Source organism: Oryctolagus cuniculus, chromosome 15 (genome assembly GCF_051225735.1).
Source record: "Oryctolagus cuniculus isolate XC-2025 breed Fujian yellow rabbit chromosome 15, ASM5122573v1, whole genome shotgun sequence".
NCBI lineage: Eukaryota > Metazoa > Chordata > Mammalia > Lagomorpha > Leporidae > Oryctolagus > Oryctolagus cuniculus.
The window spans coordinates 35786711-35810518 of NC_142881.1; the positions used below are offsets into that span (position 1 = coordinate 35786711).

The window sequence follows — 23808 nt, forward strand, 5'->3', positions numbered from 1 at the left end:
GGCCAGGATCACATGTATTCACTGCTGAATTCTACCAGACATTTGAAGAAAAACTAACTTCAATTCTTCTCAAACTTCCATTCTCCCAAAAGCAATTTATAGATGCAATGAGATACCAATCAAGATACCAAAGATATTCTTCTCAGATCTGGAAAAAATGATGCTGAAATTCATATGGAGGCACAGGAAATCAAATAGCCAAAGCAATCTTGTACAACAAAAACAAAGCCAGAGGCATCACAATACCAGATTTCAAGACATACTACAGGGCAGTTATAATCAAAACAGCATGGTACTGCTACATAAACAGATGAATAGACCAAAGGAACAGAATAGAAACACCAGAAATCAATCCAAACATCTACAGCCAACTTATATTTGATCAAGGAGCTAAAACCAATTTCTGGAGAAAGGGCAGTCTATTCAACAAATGGTGGTGGGAAAACTGGGTTTCCATGTGAAGAAGCATGAAGCAAGACCCCAACCTTACATCTTACACAAAAATCAACTCAACATGGATTGAAGACCTAAATCTGTGAACCGACAACATCAAATTATTAGAGAACACTGGAGAAACCCTGCAATATATAGGCTCAGGAGAAGACTTCTTGGAAAAGACCCCGGAGGTACAGAAAGTCAAAGCCAATATTAACAACTGGAATTACATAGAATGAAATGTTTCTGTACTGCAAAAGAAACAGTCAGGAAAGTGAACAGGCAATCAACAGAATGGGGAAAAATAATTGCAAACTATGAAACCGATAAAGGTTTAATAACCAGAATCTACAACGCAATCAAGAAACCACACAGGCCAGCGCCAAGGCTCAATTAGCTAATCCTCTGCCTGTGGCACCGGCACACAGGGTTCTAGTCCCGGTTGGGGCGCCAGATTCTGTCCCGGTTGCCCCTCTTCCAGGCCAGCTCTCTGCTATGGCCCAGGAGTACAGTGGAGGATGGCCCAAGTACTTAGACCCTGCACCCGCATGGGATATCAGGAGAAGCACCTGGCTCCTGCCTTCGGATCAGCGCGATGCGCTGGCTGTTGCAGCCATTGGAAGGTGAACCGATGGCAAAAGGAAGACCTTTCTCTCTGTCTCTCTCTCTCACTATCCATTCTGCCTGTCAAAAAATTTAAAAAAAAAAAGAAACTGCAAAACAACAAAACAAACAACCCACTTAAGAGATAGGCCAAGGACCTCAATAGACATTTCTCAAAAGAGGAAATCCAAATGGCCAACAGACACATGAAAAAATGTTCAGGATCACTAGCCATCAGGGAAATGCAAATCAAAACCACAATGAGGAATCACCTCACCCCAGTTAAAATGGCTGAAATACAACAACAGATGCTGGCAGGATGTGGGGGAAAAGGGACACTAACCCAATGTTGCTGGGAATGCAATCTTGTAAAGCCACTATGGAAGTCAGTCTGGAGATTCTTCAGAAACCTGACTATAACCCTATCATACAACACAGACATCCCACTCCTTGGAACTTACCCAAAGGAAATTAAACTGGCAAATAAAAGAGCTATCTGCACCTCAATGTTTATTTCATCTCAATTCACAATAGCTAAGACATGGAATCAAACTAGATGCCCATCATTAGAAGACTGGATAAAGAAATTATGGGATATGTACTCTATAGAATACTATACAGAAGTAAAAAAAATGAAATCCAGTCATTTGCAACAAAATGGAGGAATCTGGAAAACATTTTGCTGAGTAAAATAAGCCAGTCCTAAAGGGATATATATATATATATATATATATATATATTCTCTCTGTTCGGTGACAACTAACTGAGCCCCTACAAGGAAACGTGTTGAAGTGAAATGGACACTATGAGAAACAGTGACTTGATCAGCCCTTGTCCTGTCAAGGAACAACTTACTATATTATTCCTTTTAGTATTTTTTTCTAATTAATACCATTGGTTGAACACTTTAATTAACACATGATTATTCTTAGGTATTTAAATTTAAATGAAAAGTGATCCCTGTTAAATACAAGAGTGGGAATAAGAGAGGGAGGAGATGTATAGTTCAGCACATGCTCAATCAGACTTACCCTAATGGTAGAGTTAGAAACGTGCCAGGGAATTCCAATTCATTCCCATGAAGACGGCATGTACCAATGCCATCTCAATAGTCAAAGTGATCAGTTTCTGTTCATATTTGATCATAATGTTAGGATTAAGAATCAAAAGGATCACATAAACAAGACTAGAATTTGCTAATACCAACTGATAGGATTAAAAAGGAGAGAACAAACCAACATGAGAAGCGGGATACACAGCAGGCTCATAGAATGGCAGATGTCCTAAACAGCACTCTGGCCTCAGAATCAGCCCTTAAGGAATAATATCTGGCTAAAAAGCACATGAAAGTTTCTCAGGCATGGAAAGCCAAGATATTGTGGCAAAATAAAAAATGGCCTAAATGAAAGATCCCTGTGAGTGAGATCCCAGTAGAAAGAATGGGTCTTCAAAGAAGGAGGTACCTTTCTCTGAAGGGAGGAGAGAACTTCCACTTTGACTATAACCTTGTCTAAATAAGATCGAAGTCGGTGAACTCAAAAGGCTTCCATAGCCTTGGCAGCTCATGACAAGAGCCTAGGGTGATTACTGACACCATAAACAAGAGTGTCAGTTGTTAAATCAACAACAGGAGTCACTGTGCACTTACTCCTCATGTAGGATCTCTGTCCTTCATGTGTTGTACTGTGTGAATTAATGGCATAACTAATACTCAAACAGTACTATATACTTTGTGTGTCTATGTGGGTTCAAACTGTTGAAATCTTTACTTAGTATATACAAAATTGATCTTCTGTATATACAGATAATTGAAAATGAATCTTGATGTGAATGTGATGGGTGAGGGAGTGGGAGATGGGATGGTTGTGGGTGGTTGGGGGAAAATGCCACTATAATCCAAAAGCTGTACTTTGGAAATTTATATTTATTAAATAAAAGTTTAAAAAAAGAAAAAAAGTTGTCCTTTGGAAATTTATATTTATTAAATATAGTTTAAAAATACATAAAAACATGACAAAAATAACATTTTACCTGTTCCATTTTGATCAGGAAACAATCAATGAATTCTCGAGGGTTGGTAATGTCCAGAGATTCTTGGTGTTCTTTTATTTTCTCCAAATCATAATTTGCTACATAAGTAGAATTACTAATCATTTTTCTATGACTTCCTGGGAACCAATCAAGAAGAATAGGGAAAGTATTGCAAACCTTAAAATTTAAAAATAATTACTGAATTAAACATTTTTATTGAAGGCATATACACAATACACCATTTTATGCTTTAAAATTCTGGTAAAAAAAAACTCTGTGACTGTAACATAATTAAAAATATTTCATTACGAAAATTAAAAAGGAAGGAAGGAAGGAAGATGGAAGGTGGTGGAATTGAGGCAGAAAATATCATTATATTCTTAGAATTTTATCAACAAACTACATGAAATATATTCTCCTTATGTTAATAATTTTTAAAATAAATAGCTTGTTCCCTGAGGAGCAGCATTTGATTATTTATGTAAAGTAATACTCAGCGCTGACAGACAGATGTTAGGGAGAAAACCCTGGCCCCATGATCGAAAATGACAGTAATTTCTTTAATCATACATTACCTTTATCTTCTTTATATAGTTCTCATCTGATACAGTAACTCTTCCCTCTAACTTCAAAATATACTCTAGCTTGAACTGTGAGCCATCACATTGATGGATTCCAGCTCAGAACTCTATGACTCAAAACCTCTGCACTAGAGAAGTTAAGTTACTTCTATACTGTCACACAGTGTAACAACCCAGCAAAGAGCATGATTGTGAGGTTTTCTCACAGATCATCCACATCAAACCCAATCCTTTTATCACTTAATTCCACTCTCTCAGCTAGTGTTTTATGCATCAAAAACTTTAACCATCCAAAGCTTTCTGGCAGTATCTATGCTCCCAAATGTTCAAATTCCTTGATATACCAAATTGGGCTATTTCAGCCAAAGAATGTAGTGAAAACTTCTCTAAGAGCTCAGTATAGGCCAACCATGTGGGTAAGCGAATGCTTTTCAACAAGCCTATAGTTAGTCAGTCACCCACTGACCGCCTGAAATTGAGGTTTTCAGCTTTAATGGAACAACCACTAGACAAGCAGCCTGAGTTCCAGCTCCATATTCAAACGTTGGTTCTCTTCTGTATATATAAAGGCCTCAACTCAGTTTCCCAGGCAGGCACTCAATGATGCTATGATATGGACAGGACTTTGGTGCTTGAAATTCACTTCAACATTTTATACCAACAAATATTGCACATAGGCAGCTCAAAAGTCCAAATACTGCACAAAATTTTTGAGAAACCCATTGAAACCAGTCGGAATTCACTTTATGAGAACTCTAGGCAACAGTCAAAATTTTATTTATGACTTCTGGGAAATAATCGATAAGTGTCAGTATAAAAGAAAACTGAATTAAAAAATGTAATTAAAACTAGTAATAAAACTTTGTGGCAATTTTATCTGCCCTTGTCCTCTGTCCTCTCTAACTCAACTGCTCCCAGGGGAGGGACTCTGCTCCCTGGATCCAGAGGAAGATATTGTGTTTCTCTGTGCTAACCTTTCTGAGAACCACCTGAAGAACTGATAAAAGACATTTCTTATTTAATTCAGAATTCATTCAGGGTGGAAAGTAAGCAGACATTTCTCCCAAATCTGGTAATGCAAATGGACACCCTGCAGCCAACCTGTGGCAAATAACTATAATTGAGGAACACAATGGAGCACTAAGGTCCTGGGAAGAAAAGCTGGGGGAGAATAACTTGGACAATTAGATCATTCAAAAGTGCCCACGTATGCTGTAGAATTTAGAAAAATGTTAACATTCCTGTTCAGAACATAGGCTGAGGAAAGAACTGAAAGAGATAATGAACTTGAGTTGACTTGATGAGGAAAGACTGTTTTGAAAATGGAGGCCCTGGCCGGCGCCGCGGCTCACTAGGCTAATCCTCCACCTTGCGGCGCCGGCACACCGGGTTCTAGTCCCGGTCGGGGCACCGGATTCTGTCCCGGTTGCCCCTCTTCCAGGCCAGCTCTCTGCTGTGGCCAGGGAGTGCAGTGGAGGATGGCCCAAGTCCTTGGGCCCTGCACCCCATGGGAGACCAGGAGAAGCACCTGGCTCCTGCCTTCGGATCAGCGCGGTGCGCCGGCCGTGGCGGCCATTGGAGGGTGAACCAACGGCAAAGGAAGACCTTTCTCTCTGTCTCTCTCTCTCACTGTCCACTCTGCCTGTAAAAAAAAAAAAAAAAAAAAGAAAGAAAAAAAAATGGAGGCCCATGCTCCAAAGAAACCATTGAAGTTGAGGAAACTATTGATGGTCTATGTTTTGAAAATACAGACAATAGCTTGAGAGAGCTGTCTTGAGAAATGGGGCACATTCCCAGATTATGTGATAATGTGAGATTTTTCTCGGTGGTATTAAAGAAGATACAGGAGAATATAACTTGAGAGACTGCTTTGAAAAGTATAAATACTGAAATCATAGAAGTTATGCAGGGGCACGGCACTGTGGTGTAGTGGGTTAAGCTACCGCCTGCAGTGCTATCATCCCATATGAACACCATTTTGAGACCCAGCTGTTCCACTTCCGATCCATCTCTCTGCTATGGCCTGGGATTGCAGTAGAAGATGGTTCAAGTCCTTGGGCCCCTGTACAGTGTGGGAGACCTGGAAGAAGCTCCTGGCTCCTGGCTTCAGATTGGCACAGCTCCAGATGTTGCAGCCAATTAGGGAGTGAACCAGCAGATGGAAGACCTCTCTCTCTCTCTCTCTCTCACCTCTCCTTCTCTCTGTGTGTAACTCTGACTTTCAATAAATAAATAAATCTTAAAAAAAAGAAGTTATGCAGCATAGGTAGAGTGGGGGAAAGGTTTTGGATTTTCTAACAGTTGATAGAATTGTTGTTCAGAAATACCACTCTTTAAGTGGGCATAGTTTTGAGATGAAACAACAAAAAAAAACCTTTTCTAAACAAAAGCTGCAGGCTGCTGCCAGATCACCAAGGGCTGAGGTGCTGGGTCTAGCAACTTAATGGATCATGGAGGAAACTCTGGAGGTGGTGGATGTAATTTTGGCAGTGGTGGAAATTTTGGTGGAAGAGGAGGCTATGGCATTGGGGTGGTGGCGGCAGAGAGGGTACAGAGGAGGTGATGGTGGACAGAAGGGATTTGGAGACCATGGAGGCAAGTGCAGTGCTGGTGCTGACGGCAGTAGCAGAAGAGGCTACTGGTTGTGGTGGACAGATACGGGGACAGATATGCTAGAGAAGGAGGATGTGAGGGTAAAATGAAGGAGGGAAATTTGGAGGTAACTATGGCGGTGGTGGGCACAACAATGGTTTTGGAAGTTCAAGTTGATGCAGCAGTCAAGTATGGCCCTATAATAGGGGGCATTATGAATGGAGAAGCTCAGGAAGTTCCTATGGTGGTGTTCATGGAGCTGGTGGTAGAAAGAGTCTAAAAAATAGGAGAAAAGGGCTACAATTATGAACAAGACAAAGAGAAAAGAGTTATCAGGAAAGGTGCAGATAACTTGGAGGCTATCAGCCCAAATGCTATAGGAACTATACAAAAAACCTGTCACAGAATGAACAATGACCAAAATTTAGAAAAGCTACTGCAGCATGAACAGTAACCCTTCTTGTCCAGGAAATCATAGCCACAACTTGTCAAAAGTGCAGCTGTTGATTAATACAATGTACTGCTGATTAGTTGTACATTCCTGAGGTTTTTCTACATGTTGTAGCTTTGTCATTTCTTCGTCCTTTCATTGCACCAGGTGTATTGTTCTATAAATTGTGGTAGTGGTACAAAGGAATAAAAAAATAAAGCAAGTTTAATCTTTTAAACAAAAAGAACATTGGAGTGAGCCTGGGGCACAGTACTTAGATGTCCCTTGGAACACTTGGATACCATATTATAGTGCCTGTGCTCAAGTAACAGATCAACTTCCAATTTCAGATCCCTCCTAGTGCATGCCCTGGGAGGCAGCAGATGATGACTAAAGTTTTGGTGCATGTCACCTACCAAGAAATTGGATTGTGTTCCAGGACCGTGACTTCGGCTTGGCCCAAGCTGGCTACTATGTGTAACTAAAGTGTTAAACAGCAGGTAGAATATGTCTGATTCTGTCTGTCTCTCCCAAGCTTTCTTCCATTCAAATAAATGAAAAAAAAAACATTTTATATTAAAAAAATAAAAGACTTGAGGCTGGCATTGTGGTGAAGCAGGTAAGCTGTTTCCTGCAGCACTGTGTCCCATACAGCACTAGTTTGAGTCTGGCTATTCGACGTCTGATCTATCTCCCGGCTAATATCCTGGGAAAGCAACAGAAGATGGCCCAAGTACTTGGAGCCCTGCTACCCATGTGAGAGACCCCAAAGAAGCTCCTGATTCTTGACTTCATCCTGGCCCAATTCCAGCCATTGTGGCCTTATTTTGAGTGACCCAGCAGATGGAAAAGCTCTCTCTGTCTCTGTTTCTCTGTCTCTGTCTCTGTCTCTCTGTCTCAGAGTCATATATATATATATATATATATTACTCTAACATTCCAATAACTCATTTTTTAAAAAAGGCAAGACTTGAGGAAATGCTGAGTTTTCTCCTGTGACTGACAACTGGGTTCCATTTAACCAATATGAGTGAGGTAAGGAGTGCCTATCACAGCTCCTGTCCCAGAAGTGACTTAATGTTGTTTCTTATTTCATTTCTTCTTTCCTGCTTCCTTCCTACCTCCCCTCTTTCCTTTCTTCCATTCACTCTATTCTTTCTTTTTCTCTCTTTATCTTGCATTGTGTATATGTATCTATAGCTCTTTGTTTGTATTTTTCACTTTCACCTTCAAGGTAATCTCTGTCAAAGCAGCTGAACACAAGCTAAGGGAACAGAGAATGCAGGGACCTCACAGGAAAGCAACATACACCTTTAGCATATTTAGTGGAGAAAAGTCAATAAACAAATATCTATAGCCAACAAAAGAAAAAGAGAGAGAAGCAAAAGGAGTCATTGGCAAAAACAAAAAGAAAAACAAAGGGAAAGCATTTACCTTCCAGAAAAAATTCTAAGGGCCATGCTGAAGTGAATGTTTGAAAAGTGGAGAGACTGCATATAAATTCTGAGCTCATCAGTGCAAAGAAGAGAAATGTTCTCTCAGAAAGAGGGGAACTTGGTCTCACCTGTACCCATGGAGAATTCAAAATCTTGAAGTTTTCATTGAATTTGTCGATGAAGGCAAGAAAATTCGGGTCTCTATAATCAAAACAGTTCTGGAAAATCACAGAGCAGATCACGTTGCAGGGAGCAGCACCCAGGATAAAGGTCGGATCGCAGGGTGATCCTGAAGAATGGGAAACATTTTTTTAAAATTTTTTTTATTTATTTTTATTTTTTGACAGGCAGAGTGGACAGTGAGAGAGAGAGAGACAGAGAGAAAGGTCTTCCTTTGCCGTTGGTTCACCCTCCAATGGCCGCCGCGGCCGGCGCACTGCGGCCGGCGCACCGCGCTGATCCGATGGCAGGAGCCAGAAGCCATGTGCTTCTCCTGGTCTCCCATGGGGTACAGGGCCCAAGCACTTGGGCCATCCTCCACTGCACTCCCTGGCCACAGCAGAGAGATGGCCTGGAAGAGGGGCAACAGGACAGAATCCGGCACCCCAACCGGGACTAGAACCCGGTGTGCCGGCGCCGCTAGGCGGAGGATTAGCCTAGTGAGCTGCGGCGCTGGCCTGGGAAACATTTTTAAATACTATCAAAACATACATACAGGACTTTAGGCTTTGAACTAACAAACAGAGGCAATTTTAGAATCGAACATAATATTTACATACAGACTAACTGATCAGCAAAATCTTCAAAGTGCTTAGAAAAACACTACAATTTCCCCATCCTAGTTTATTTAAAGATGGCTTTCCAACTACTGCAAAAACACCCACTGCTTGAAGAGAACATCACTGCTTCTCGGTATAGGATTCTGACTCTATGTCAAGTTGTTTTGGAGGGCAAAAGGAAAAAGTCTTAGAGGCTACCTAATAACTCAAGTTATAAGTGTAAAACCTCACCTATTCTTAAAGTTTATAGACAATTAAGGAAAGAAAACAGGCATCGTGTTTAGAGCCTCCACAACTGAAGAAATTACACATACAAACTCCAGACAGAAAGACTAAAGAGAAAGTGTACAAAACAATTCAGCTGTTTCACAAAGCAAACATAGCCAGCAAACCATCCATGGAATTTGAAAAAAACTCTAACTCAAATGAAAACAAAGTATAAAACAAATCTTTTTGCATAAAATTGAAATGAAACTAGAAATCCTTATTTCAAATTTGAATGACAAGGGTAAACTCAAAAGTTAAATTGATGAATGAAGTCCTTGATTTATCTGATATAGAAAGAAAAATAATTCCTGCCCTTGGAAACAATGTCCATATAACAAATCAGGCTTTAAAAAATAAAGTAAAGTAAAAATAACCAATCAGGCTATATAATTAATTTATTTGGATAAAGCTTATGGTCTTATGGAATTCTAGATAATTGCTCTACACAGAAATCGACAGAAAGCTGTGTCACAATGAATATTTTAATGTGACCACCCTTTAGGGAAACTCATCATTTTACATATTAAAAAAGGCATAGGAGACTTTTGTTTGTTTGTTTGTTTTCCTTTTATTTTGTTTGGGGTAGAAAATATTTCAATAAAATTGCTCTAATCAAAAGATCAAGAAACTTTATATGTAAAAGCCCCAGGATTCACAATACATATATAATTAAAGATGACAAGAAACAGGAAGTTATAAAGAATAGCGAATTAATAATAGAAAAATCTGTTTTCTTAACTGCTCTGGACAGGCTCTTGTTCAACTAAAATACTCTGGAGTATTAAGCTTTCAAAAAAAAACTATGATTTTCATCAATGGACAGATCAACTAGGCAGAAAATCAGCAAAGAAACAGCAGAGCTAATATTCACCATAAGCCAAATGGATCTCACTGATATCTACAGAACCTCTCATCCCATAACTGCAGAATACACATTCTTTTCTTCAGTGCATGGAACTTTCTCTAGAATAGACCATACGCTTGGCCATAAAGCAAGCCTCAGCAAATTCAAAAAATACTGAAATCATACCAGGTATCTGGCCATAATGGAATGAAGCTAGAGATTAACAACTTAAGAAACTCTAGAAAATATTCAAATACATGGAGACTGAACAACATGCTTGTTAATGAACAGTGTGTCATAGAAAAAAAAAGGAGAGCAAAAGAAAATCCTAGAAATGAATGAAGATGACAAAAAAACCAACAAAATTTACATGATATAGCGAAAGCATTGTTAAGAGGAAAGTTTATAGCAATTAGTGCCTACATCAAGACATTTGAAAGGCAGCAAATAAGTGATCTAGCAATGCATCTCAAAAATCTAGAAAAACTAGAATAATCAAAACTCAAAATTAGTAGGAAGAAAGAAAATAAAAATTAGAAAAGAAATAAACAAAATTGAAATTGAAAAAGATACAAAAGATCAGTGAAATGAGGAGCAGGTTTAAAAAAATGAATAAATAAAGATGATAAACTATTGGCCCAAATAACAAAAGAGGGGAAGTGGAGCACAGAATATCTGAATTAATAAAGTCAGAGATGAAAAGAAAGATATTACAATGGATACCACAAAAGTAAAAAAAAAAAAAGTCATCGAGAATTACTGTACTGTACTATACTGAGGCATAGCAGGTAAAGCTGCCACCTATAGTGTCAGCATCCCATATGAACAACTGTTCCAGTCCGGGCTGCTCCACTTACAATCCAGCACCTTGCTAATGTGCCCAAGAATGCAGCAGATGATGACCCAAATGCTTGTGTTCCAGCACCCATGTGGGAGACATGGAAGAAGCTCCTGGCTCCTGGGTTCATACCAGCCCAGCCTCAGCCATTGTGGTCATTTGGGGAGTGAACTAACAGATAGAGGACCTCGCTATCCTTCTCCCCTCCCTCTCTAACTCTGCCATTCAAATAAATTTTAAAAATCTTTCCAAAAGTTGCTGATAGATTTATTTGCAGCCAGCATTGAGGCACAGTTGGTAAAGCCACAGCCTGCAACACCATAAACCCATATGGGCACTGGTTTAACACTGGCTACTCCACTTCTTATTCAGCTTCCTGTTAATGGCCTGGGAAACTAGTAGAAGATGGTCCAACTATATGGGCCCTTGTACCCACATGGGAGACCCAGATGAATCACTTGGTTTCAGTCTGGCCCAGTGCTAACTATTGAGGACATCTGGGCAGTGAACCAGCAAATGGAAGATTTTTCTCTGTCAGTCTCTTCCTCTTTATCTATAACTCTGCTTTCAAATACATAAATAAATTTTTAAAACAATAAATAATAAAACAGTTATCTGTCCACAGGGGTACTATTATGGATAAGGACTGTACTAAGAGTCATGTAAGTAATGGAAATAATAGTAAAACATTATTACAGGTAGGCATTAAAGACTTGGCCTTGAAAATACCTCTGGATCTGTCAGTGAGGCTCATTCTACAAATATAGACCAATTAAGTGATCCATCACCTTTTCATGTTTCATAAGGATGTGAATTAGTCATTTCTACCATGCCACACTATTATCCCCTGGTGAAATGTTCTGGAATACTACCCCACAATTATGCTGCAGGAAAAAATATTTCTTTATGTCCAAAAAAATGAGGATTTACAAGCAAACAAAACAAGGAAAGAAAAAAAAATTAGAGGCTTTTATATTAAACTCTGTATGCATGGTCACTGAATGAAACACAACCAAAGGTGCCAAAATCTCCCTTAGCTCTGGGCTTCAATCAGTCTCTGCTCCTCCAGGGAACTGACAATAAGGACCCAGAATGAAAGATTTTGCCATACTTGACTGTGTCCAGGGCCATCACTGGAGAACACTCCATTCTCTTAAGGACATAGAATCACCCACCACTCATTTTTCTCAGCTCCTCCACCAGGCAGAAGGCTTCCTCTTGAACTCTTTCTTCAATGCTCTTCTTCCCCATCCCAAAATTCCGCAGGGTCATCAGAGAGAAGCGCCGGGTCTCCTTCCATCTCTTTCTATTGCTGAAAATGATTCCTAAGAGCAAAAGAAATGGAAACTAAAGGAGGATCCCAGACAAAGACACCTGAAAGGCTTGTGGATCGACCCAGCTGTGCAGGAGGAGACCTCGACATTTCTACTCCCCATTTTTCTTCCTGTTATCAATACCATGCAGGCACACACACACACACACACACACACAAACACAAAAACACTGACCAAATCCTTTCTTAACTTTTGCAGTCACTGGAAAACGATTCTTCCAGAAAACTCTTCTCCCAGATCAACCAAGGCTTCTTTCACCGCATCATATCCACAAATCACCACAGTGGACCTCATGCCCAAATACACAGTGAACACAGGGCCATAGACTTCTGACAGCTGGAAAGAGAAAATAGAATGAATGCAAATATTATTAGCAAAAGAAATCTCATTTGGTCCACATAGTGTATACTGTTCAGAAAGGAAAGAACATCATATAAGAACATAATATTGTTGATATTTTTCTTCATCAGATACAATTTCAAACATTTCTGGATGTTATATATAATCATAGTGATGATCACTGTAGCTCCTCAAACAGTGACTCACAACTCCAGGCTCTTACAGGGGAAATCAGTTTGCAAATTATCAGAACTAGTCAACACATTGAGCAAGGCTTATTTACTTGGTTTTACAGGCAGAGACTAAAATTTATAGACTATCTAGCATTTTGTTAGCCTGACTAGACCTCAGAACTTAAGCAATTCCCTGGAGGAGGCAAAATGGCGGAATAGGAAGGGAGCACACTGATAGTCCGGGGAGAGATAGTTTAATAAAAGTGGAGATACTGCAGGTTCAAGGAAGAGTAGGGGAGGAAACAGCAGAAGAAACTCTTCCGGAATGCGTGATTCACAGCGGACCTGCGTGGAGAGCGTGGGAGCCCACAGTTCAGCTCACCAGTGGCAGACTCAACACACCAGCGCTGGAACGCAAGGTGAGCCGAACCTCAATAGCCTGAGACACCGGCAGGCAAACGGAGAGAGGAGACTAGAGGGAACGACCCCCGGGGGGGGAAGTTCACCAGGCTAACTGGAAGAGAGAGAGAGAGAGAGAGAAAAAAAAAGGTGACTGGTATGGACACGGGTTTCTCTCTCTCTGCTCACCTCTCAAGGGCAAGCAAGACAAAGAGCAGGCGCCATCTTGGACATACGTCATAAGCAGAGCGACCTCAGGTCTGCACCGGCCCTGAGCCTAGCAGAAAAACCTGACTCTGGGTGGGGCGAATTAACAGGAGATTAGGACCTAGTAAATTTGTGGTGCTACTGAACTGAGACTGTGAAAAAAGAGACGGTGGGGGAGAGAACTCATGGAATTCACATAAGCACTCTCCAGAGACGCTACAATTCCGTAATTTTGGCAACCCAGTGGGAGACTGAAGGAGAATTTGAGCCCATTCTGAGGGCCGAACAGATTCCCTGTGTGGTCCTTGGGAAAGAGCTTCCGAACTCTGGCTCCTGTAGGTATATCATTTGCCTGCTAACTACCTCCAACTTCGTTCAGCTGTGAGGAATTATGTCCCTTTTGAATCAAAAAAAGAAAGAGAGAGAGAGAGAGAGAGATTTACCACGCCTAACCTGGGAGTGTCACCTTTGGCACAGCAAACAGAGCTCTCAGGCCACACCCATCTCAAGCCCTAAGGCTCCATCAAAAACAGATAGTCCACTTAATCTAGAGTCATAGTATAACAAGAAAAAGCACCACAGTGAAGAAACCAAATATCTCCAATATGCCAAATAACAAACGCAAAAACCGAGGTAATAAAAACAAGGAAGTCACCATGACGCCCTCAAATGAAAAAGACACCCCAATTCAAGATTATGAAGATGATGACATAGAAGAAATGCAAGAAGCAGATCTCAAAAAATTGATAAGAACATTAAGAAGTTCTCAAAAACAAATTCTTGAACTACAGAAATCCTTAATGGACAAGATAGAAAATCTCTCTCGTGAAAATGAAATATTAAGGAGGAATCAAAATGAAACGAAACAACTAGTACAACAGGAAACTGTGATAGTGACTGAAGTGAAGAATTCAATAGATCAAATGAAAAACACAATAGAGAGCCTTACAAACAGAATGGGTGAAGCAGAAGAGAGAATATCAGACTTAGAAGACAGAAAACAGGAAAGGATACAGTCAGACCAAAGAAAAGAAGAGGAAATTAGGAATCTAAAACATATTGTCGAGGGTCTGCGCGACAGTGCTCCAAGGAGAGTGCACGCCACACAGAAAACAGCGGGGAGACTTGAGACGCTCAGGGCTCCGAGTCCACACATCGGCGCTGGAAGGGGAGGTGAGCTCAATAACCCGAGACATTGGTGGGGAAACGGGGGTCAGAATCTAGAGGGGGGCCGGAAAGTGCAGCAAACTCACTACCGGAAAGAAGAAAAAAAAAAAGCTTCGGGGTTTCTCTTCCCCCTAACCTTGCAAAGGTTACAAGCCTGCAAGACTTGAAGAATTCCCAAGAGACAAAGAGCAGGCCTCCTCTTTGGATTTACATATCAGTGGGGGAGAGTTAAGGAACTGAGTCACTACAATTCAGTAGCCTAGGCAACCCAGTGGGAGTCCAGAGGAGCCAAAGACTGGAAGCTAAATACCATCAATTCTGCACAGCCCTGCCCTGCAGTGTTACTTACCCCCTGAATAAATAAAATAAATAAATAAATAAAAAGAGAGAGATTTACCACGCATAACCTGAGGGTGTCACCTTTGCATACCCTTAACCTGGAAGAACCAGGCAGAGCTCTCAGGCCCCACCCATCTCAAGCCTCCAAGGCTCCTCCAACAGCAGGCAGTCCACTTAACACGGACACAGTATAAAAAAAAAAAAAAAAGAAAAAAAAAGCGCACAGTGACGCAAGAAGAATTAACTATGCCGAGTAACAAACACAGAAATAGAGGGAGCAAGATCAACGATGACACTATGATGCCTCCAAATAAGCAAAACACCCCAAGCCAAGAGTATGAAGATGATGAGATAGAAGAAATGCAAGATACGGATTTCAAAAAATTTATGATAAGAACATTTAGAAGTTTTCAAAAGCAAATCCTTGAACTACAGAAATCCTTAATGGACAAGATTGAAAATCTTTCTCGTGAAAATGAAATTTTAAGGAAGAGTCAAAATGAAACTCAGAAACTAGTAGAACAGGAAAGTGTAATAGTCAAGAGAAATCAAAATGAAATGAAGAGCTCAATAGATCAAATGACAAACACATTAGAAAGCCTTAAAAACAGAATGGGTGAAGCAGAAGAGAGAATATCGGACTTAGAAGATAGAGCACAGGAAAACATACAGTCAAACCAAAGAAAAGAAGAGGAAATTAGAAACCTGAAAAATATTGTTGGGAATCTACAGGATATTATTAAAAAAACCAACATTCGAGTTCTAGGAGTTCCTGAAGGCATGGAGAGAGAGAAAGGATTGGAAGGCCTTTTTAGTGAGATACTAGCAGAGAACTTTCCAGGTTTGGAGAAGGACAGAGATATCCTAGTACAGGAAGCTCATAGAACCCCCAATAAACATGACCAAAAGAGATCCTCACCACGACACGTGGTAATTAAACTTACCACAGTGAAACATAAAGAAAAGATCCTAAAATGTGCAAGAGAGAAACGTCAGATTACTCTCAGAGGATCTCCAATCAGACTCACAGCTGACTTCTCATCAGAAACCCTACAAGCTAGGAGGGAATGGCGAGACATAGCACAGGTGCTAAGAGAGAAAAATTGCCAGCCCAGAATATTATATCCTGCCAAGCTCTCATTTGTGAATGAAGGTGAAATAAAGACCTTTCATAGCAAACAGAAATTGAAAGACTTTGTGGCCACTCGTCCGGCCCTGCAAAAGATACTTAAAGATGTGCTACACTCAGAAACACAGAAACACGGCCATCAATATGAAAGAAGGGAAAGGAAGAACACCTACCAGTAAAAGAGCATGGGAAGCTCAAAGCATATACTAGAAAATATTTCCGGGAAAATGGCAGGGCAAAGTCACTACGTATCAATTGTCACATTGAACATTAATGGTCTGAATTCTTCAGTTAAAAGACACCGTTTAGCTGACTGGCTCACAGAACACAACCCAACTATTTGTTGCCTACAAGAAACACATCTCTCTAACAAAGAGGCATGCAGACTGAAAGTGAAAGGTTGGAAAAAGATATTCCATGCCAACAGAAACCAAAAAAAAGCAGGTGTAGCCATATTAATATCAGACAAAATAAACTTTAATACAAAAACTGTTAAGAGAGACAAAGAGGGACACTATATAATGATTAAGGGTTCAATTCAACAGGAAGATGTAACTATTATAAATGTATATGCACCTAATTACAGGGCACCGGTCTATTTAAAAGATATGTTAAGGGACTTAAAGGGAGATTTAGATTCCAATACAATAGTACTGGGGGACTTCAATACTCCACTCTCAGAAATAGACAGATCATCCGGACAGAAGATCAACATGGAAACAGCAGATTTAATTGACACTATTGCCCAAATGGATCTAACAGATATCTACAGAACTTTCAACCCTACATCTACAGACTTCACATTCTTCTCAGCAGCGCATGGAACCTTCTCTAGGATTGATCACATACTAGGACATAAAGCAAATCTCAGCAAATTTAAAAGAATTAGAATCATACCATGCAGCTTCTCAGACCACAGCGGGATGAAGCTGGAAATTAGCAACTCAGGAAACCCCAGAAAGTATGCAAACACATGGAGACTGAACAACATGCTCCTGAATGAACACTGGGTCATTCAAGAAATCAAAAGAGAAATCAAAAACTTTCTGGAAGTAAATGAAGACAACAACACAACATATCAAAACTTATGGGATACAGCAAAAGCAGTATTGAGAGGCAAATTTATAGCAATAGGTGCCTATATCAAGAAATTGGAAAGGTACCAAATAAATGAGCTTTCAGCGCACCTCAAGGACCTAGAAAAACTGCAGCAAACCAAACCCAAATCTAGTAGGAGAAGAGAAATAATTAAAACCAGAGAAGAAATTAACAGGATTGAATCCAAAAAAACATTACAAAAAATCAGCCAAGCGAGAAGCTGGTTTTTTGAAAAAATAAACAAAATTGACACCCCATTGGCCCAACTAACTAAAAAAAGAAGAGAAAAGACCCAAATCAATAAAATCAGAGATGAAAAAGGAAACGTAACAACAGACACCACAGAAATAAAAAGAATCATCAGAAATTACTACAAGGACCTGTATGCCAGCAAACAGGGAAACCTATCAGAAATGGATAGATTCCTGGACACATGCAATCTACCAAAATTGAACCATGAAGACATCGAAAACCTAAATAGACCCATAACTGAAACAGAAATTGAAACAGTAATAAAGGCCCTCCCAACAAAGAAAAGCCCAGGACCAGATGGATTCACTGCTGAATTCTACCAGACATTTAAAGAAGAACTAATCCCATTTCTTCTCAAACTATTCAGAACAATCGAAGAAGAGGGAATCCTCCCAAATTCTTTCTATGAAGCCAGCATCACCTTAATCCCTAAGCCAGAGAAAGATGCAGCACTGAAAGAAAATTACAGACCAATATCCCTGATGAACATAGATGCAAAAATCCTCAATAAAATTCTGGCCAACAGAATACAACAACACATCAGGAAAATCATCCACCCAGACCAAGTGGGATTCATCCCTGGTATGCAGGGATGGTTCAACATTCGCAAATCAATCAATGTGATTCACCACATTAACAGACTGCAGAAGAAAAACCATATGATTATCTCAATTGATGCAGAGAAAGCATTTGATAAAATTCAACACCCTTTCATGATGAAAACTCTAAGCAAATTGGGTATAGAAGGAACATTCCTCAATATAATCAAAGCAATTTATAAAAAACCCACAGCCAGCATCCTATTGAATGGGGAAAAGTTGGAAGCATTTCCACTGAAATCTGGCACCAGGCAGGGATGCCCACTCTCACCACTGCTATTTAACATAGTTCTGGAAGTTTTAGCCAGAGCCATCAGACAAGAAAAAGAAATCAAAGGAATACAAATCAAGAAGGAAGAAGTCAAACTATCCCTCTTTGCAGACGATATGATTCTGTACTTAGAGGATCCAAAGAACTCTACTAAGAGACTATTGGAACTCAGAGGAGTTTGGCAAAGTGGCAGGATATAAAATCAATGCACAAAAATCAACAGCCTTTGTATACACAAGTAATGCCATGACTGAGAAAGAACTGCTAAGATCAATCCCATTCACAATAGCTACAAAAACAATCAAATACCTTGGAATAAACTTAACCAAGGACGTTAAAGATCTCTACGATGAAAATTACAAAACCTTAAAGAAAGAAATAGAAGAGGATACCAAAAAATGGAAAAATCTTCCATGCTCATGGATTGGAAGAATCAACATCATCAAAATGTCCATTCTCCCAAAAGCAATTTATAGATTCAATGCAATCCCAATCAAGATACCAAAGACATTCTTCGCAGATCTAGAAAAAATGATGCTGAAATTCATATGGAGGCACAAGAGACCTCGAATAGCTAAAGCAATCTTGTACAACAAAAACAAAGCCGGAGGCATCACAATACCAGACTTCAGGACATACTACAGGGCAGTTGTAATCAAAACAGCATGGTACTGGTACAGAAACAGATGGATAGACCAATGGAACAGAATTGAAACACCAGAAATCAACCCAAACATCTACAGCCAACTTATATTTGATCAAGGATCTAAAACTAATTCCTGGAGCAAGGACAGTCTATTCAATAAATGGTGCTGGGAAAACTGGATTTCCACGTGCAGAAGCATGAAGCAAGACCCCTACCTTACACCTTACACAAAAATCCACTCAACGTGGATTAAAGACCTAAATCTACGTCCTGACACCATTAAGTTATTAGAGAACATTGGAGAAACCCTTCAAGATATTGGCACAGGCAAAGAATTTCTGGAAAAGACCCGGGAGGCACAGACAGTCAAAGCCAAAATCAACTATTGGGATTGCATCAAATTGAGAAGTTTCTTTACTGCAAAAGAAACAGTCAGGAGAGTGAAGAGACAACCGACAGAATGGGAAAAAATATTTGCAAACTATGCAACAGATAAAGGGTTAATAACCAGAATCTACAAAGAGATCAAGAAACTCCACAAAAACAAAACCAACAACCCACTTAAGAGATGGGCCAAGGACTTCAATAGACATTTTTCAAAAGAGGAAATCCAAATGGCCAACAGGCACATGAAAAAATGTTCAAGGTCACTAGCAATCAGGGAAATGCAAATCAAAAGCACAATGAGGTTTCACCTCACCCCGGTTAGAATGGCTCACATACAGAAATCTACCAACAACAGATGCTGGCGAGGATGTGGGGAAAAAGGGACACTAACCCACTGTTGGTGGGAATGCAAACTGGTTAAGCCACTATGGAAATCAGTCTGGAGATTCCTCAGAAACCTGAATATAACCCTACCGTTCGACCCAGCCATCCCACTCCTTGGAATTTACCCAAAGGAGTTTAAATTGATAAAGAAAAAAGCGGTCTGCACCCTAATGTTTATTGCAGCACAATTCACAATAGCCAAGACCTGGAACCAACCTAAATGCCCATCAATGGTAGACTGGATAAAGAAATTATGGGATATGTATTCTTTAGAATACTATACCGCAGTAAGAAACAACGAAATCCAGTCATTTGCAACAAAATGGAGGAATCTGGAACACATCATGCTGAGTGAAGTAAGCCAGTCCCAAAGGGACAAATACCATATGTTCTCCCTGATCGGTGACAACTGACTGAACACCAAAAAGGAAACCTCCTGAAGTGAAATGGACACTATGAGAAATGGTGACTTGATCAGCATAGCCCTGACTGCTAATGGACAACTTAATACATTATCCCTCATAGTATTTTTCTTTTTTGTCTGTTCTACTTAATATGACTGGTTTAATTCTGTAATTATCACACAGTTATTCTTAAGTGTTGAAAATTAACTGAAATGTGATCCCTGTTAAACATAAAAGTGGGAATAAGAGAGGGAAGAGATGTATAATTTGGGGCATGCTCGGGCTGACTTGCCCCAATTGGTAGAGTTGGAAACATACTAGGGGATTCCAATTCAATCCCATCAAGGTGGCATGTGCCAATGCCATCTCACTATTCCAAGTGATCAATTTCAGTTCACAATTGATCATAATGAAAGGACTAAGAGTCAAAGGGAGCACATAAACAAGTCTAGTATCTGCTAACACTAACCGATAGAATAAATAAAGGGGAGAGTGATCCAACATGGGAAGTGAGATACTCAGCAGACTCATAGAATGGCGGATGTCCTAAATAGCACTCTGGCCTCAGAATCAGCCCTAAAGGCACTCGGATCTGGCTGAAAAGCCCATGAGAGTATTTCAGGCATGGAAAGCCAAGACACTCTGGCAAAAAGATCTCTGTGAGTGAGATCCCAGTGCAAAGAACAGGTCTTCAAAGAGGGAGGTGCCTTTCTCTGAAGGGAGGAGAGAACCTCCACTTTGACTATGACCTTGTCTAAACAAGATAAGAGTCGGAGAACTCAAGGGGCTTCCATAGCCTTGGAAACTCATGACTGGTGCATAGGGAGATTACTGATGCCATAAACAGGAGTGTCAATTTGTAAAGTCAACAACAGGAGTCACTGTGCACTTACTCCTCATGTAGGATCTCTGTCCTTAATGTGCTGTACACTGAGGCTTAATGCTATAACGAGTACTCAAACAGTATATTTCACTTTGTGTTTCTATGGGGGTGCAAACTGTTGAAATCTTTACTTAATGTACACTAAACTGATCTTCTGTTAAAAAAAAAAAAAAAGAAAAGAAAAGAAACTATCAATTCCCAACTTGACTCTCACTGGGATTAAACATGACAATAGGTCTGATCTGATTTCATCATCATTTAAAAAAAAATCATCTATTATTTTTCACTTTATGTTTCTGTGTGGGAACAAACTGTTGAAATCCTTACTTAAGGTATACTAAGCTGATCTTCTGTATACTAAGATAATCGAAAATGAATCTTGATGTGAATGGAAGGGGAGAGGGAGTGGGAAAGGGGAGGGTGGTGGGTGGGAGGGACGGTATGGGGGGGAAAGCCATTGTAACCCATGAGACGTACTTTGGAAATTTATATTCATTAAATAAAAGATAAAAAAAAAATAAAAAATAAAAAAAATAAAAAAAATAAAAAAAAAAAATAAATAAATAAAACATATTGTCAGGAATCTTCAGGATACTATTAAAAAAACCAACATTCGGGTTCTAGGAGTTCCTGAAGGCATGGAATGGGAGAAAGGATTGGAAGGCCTTTTTAGTGAGATATTAGCAGAAAATTTCCCAGGTTTGGAGAAGGACAGAGAAATCCTAGTACAGGAAGCTCACAGAATCCCTAATAAACACTACCAAAAGAGATGCTCACCACGACACATTGTAATTAAACTCTCCACAGTGAAACATAAAGAAAAGATCCTAAAATGTGCAACAGAGAAACGTCAGATTACTCTCAGAGGATCTCCAATCAGACTCACAGCTGACTTCTCATCAGAAACTTTACAAGCTAGGAGGGAATGGCGAGATATAGCCCAGGTACTAAGAGAGAAAAACTGCCAGCCCAGAATATTATATCCTGCAAAGCTATCATTTGTGAATGAAGGTGAAATAAAGACTTTTCATAGCAAACAGAAATTGAAAGAATTTGTTGCCACTCGTCCAGCCCTGCAAAAGATGCTTAAAGATGTGTTACACACAGAAACACAGAAACACGGTCATCAATATGACAGAAGGTAAAGGAAGGAAACCAAGGAAGGAAACCTCACAGCAAAAGATCACAGGGAATTCAAAGCATAAATTAGAACTTATCTTTGGCAAATGGCAGGGCAAAGTTACCACTTATCATTAGTCACATTGAACGTGAATGGCCTGAACTGTCCAGTTAAAAGACACCGATTGGCTGATTGGGTTAAGGAACAAAACCCATCTATTAGCTGCTTACAAGAAACACATCTTTCCAACAAAGATCCATACAGACTGAAAGTGAAAGGCTGGAAAAAGATATACCATGCCAACAGAAATGAAAAAAGAGCAGGCGTAGCCATCTTAATATCACACAACATAAACTTTACCACAAAAACTGTTAAGAGAGACAAAGAGGGGCACTATATCATGATTAAGGGATCAATACAACAAGAAGATATAACAATTATCAATGTATATGCACCTAACTACAGGGCACCAGTTTATCTAAAAGATTTATTAACGGACTTAAAGGGAAACTTAGACCCCAATACAATAGTACTGGGGGACTTCAATACTCCACTCTCAGAAATAGACAGATCAACAGGACAGAAGATCAACAAGGATACAGTAGATTTAAACGACACTATAGCCCAAATGGATCTAACAGATATATACAGAACTTTCAATCCTACAGAACTTAAGCAATTCCATACTGGCAAATTGTGTTACTTCATTCAACTATCTTTGACAATGACACATCAAATATTATAATCTCTAGGCACTTTTTCTTTTAAACAGAATATTTTAGTCATTTGCTTTCAGCAATATATTTTATTTAAAATCTGAGGTTAATTACTTAAGCTTTACAAACCATTGAAGTATGATAATGTGTACTTACTCTGGTTAAAGATTTGCTGATGTCTTTAAAACCCAGATGCAGGACATTTCCAAGAATTGGGAAAGGAGTGGGGCCAGGAGGAAGCCTCCCTTTCTCAAAGCTCTGTTTCCAGAGTGAAAGGAGAAGCATACAGGAGAGACAGAGCCCCAGCACCACCACGGGATCCATGGGAGCCTTCTCTTCTTCCTGAGACAACTGAGTGCTGGCAATCGCAGGCTTTTAGAACTTCCCTGCAAATAATGTGTGCCTTAGACCTACAAGAGTAAACAATAAGTTAAATGCACTTAATACCTCTTTGGGGTGGACTTTGTTAGGTCTTCTTTCCTCTTGCTCTGCTTTCCTTTGCATTCCCCTACCTCCAGTACCACTCAGGTTCTGGTCGACCAAGTGTATGGTGAGGAACAGGCACTCTTTTAAGACTTACGTCAGCAAATGCAGGTGGCTAACACCAACCTGAGTTGAGAGCTAATATAATTAGTTATTTGTTTAAAAATTGTCCAGCATTCTGATTTACTATGTTGATGTCTGTTGGGAATATATGACATCGAGGGTACCTGTGTTACCATCCTTTGTATATAAAATGTCTATCCTATAGCACTTCCTGGAACACAATAATATTTTCCAAGAAAGCAAATACTTTCTTCAAATATTTTAAAGTACTAAACTAAAAATACAATACTAAAAGTTTGAACTTAGATATTTTATACTCTACATCTTGAATGATTGAATATCTATCAAGTAAACAGTCATACCTTTCGCCATTAAACATTTAAACAAAGTACTTGAGGACACATGTTCTTCTTTTTGTTTTCTAATGAGGAGAGGGAGACTCTCAGAACAGGACACCTCTAAAGTCTCATAGCTCACACATGGCAGAATTGGGATTGGAACTGATGTCTTTGATGGTGCCTTTTGGCTCACATCTCAGCTTCTTCAAAGCAATTTTGGAAATAAAATGTTACTCTGAGG

At 39.7% G+C, this 23808-nt stretch overlaps 1 pseudogene across 1 annotated transcript; it reads right to left on the bottom strand.

Annotated features, from left to right (window-relative positions):
* Nucleotides 1-593: 593 nt before the first annotated feature.
* LOC149121963 (cytochrome P450 2C1-like) lies at nucleotides 594-23087 on the bottom strand (annotated as a pseudogene). Its single transcript, XR_016221080.1, has 6 exons — nucleotides 22840-23087; nucleotides 12345-12506; nucleotides 12012-12161; nucleotides 8237-8397; nucleotides 3070-3246; nucleotides 594-686 (listed from the first exon to the last, which is right to left on the bottom strand). The product of XR_016221080.1 is annotated as a cytochrome P450 2C1-like (transcript).
* Between the last annotated feature and the right edge of the window lie 721 nt (nucleotides 23088-23808).